Source organism: Penaeus monodon, chromosome 32 (assembly GCF_015228065.2).
Source record: "Penaeus monodon isolate SGIC_2016 chromosome 32, NSTDA_Pmon_1, whole genome shotgun sequence".
Taxonomy (NCBI): Eukaryota; Metazoa; Arthropoda; class Malacostraca; order Decapoda; family Penaeidae; genus Penaeus; species Penaeus monodon.
Window position 1 is genome coordinate 9,059,461 of NC_051417.1, and position 529 is coordinate 9,059,989.

Sequence of the window (529 nt, forward strand, 5' to 3'; positions counted from 1 at the left end):
TGGCCGACGTGTTGCGTCGCAAAGAACTTGTCAATGAAATACATTCAAAGGTATATTACCTTTGACACTACATGACTCTCCCTTTTCCGCGTATCTTAAGTTTACCTTTTCGTTTTGCAGTTTTGCACATATATATGCATATTTGCTGCATGAATATGAGCGATAACACGGAGGAGAAACAACGTAAAGAATCACGTCTGCGAATTGAAAGTGCGCGCAGGCCGACGAAGGGAGGAGCCAACTGTGGCCTTGCTGTGGTCGTGGCTCCCGGCGCGGCGACGAGGAGGCCGGCGGAGCGAAGGCGAAGCGAAGGCGCGAGAAAGACCGTCTTTTACTTCGCTCTCGCCCTCTCTTCGCAGTCGCCCCCCCCCCCCGCATCAGTCGCCTAACTGTTATTATATATATATACCCCTTGTGTATTAAGGCGATAAAAAATGCTATTTGTCAGCCAATGTTGCTGGTTTCCCGGTATCAAATATAATAAAATATTTATTTTTCTTGAGGGGCTTGAAAATTAGGCAGGTCGCTA

The 529-nt window shown here is 47.4% G+C and overlaps 1 protein-coding gene across 1 annotated transcript in view; it reads right to left on the minus strand.

Annotated features, from left to right (window-relative positions):
* Window positions 1-529, minus strand: part of LOC119593487 (coagulation factor IX-like) — a gene marked incomplete in the record, with an annotated part of 16,815 nt that overhangs the window by 3,999 nt on the left and 12,287 nt on the right.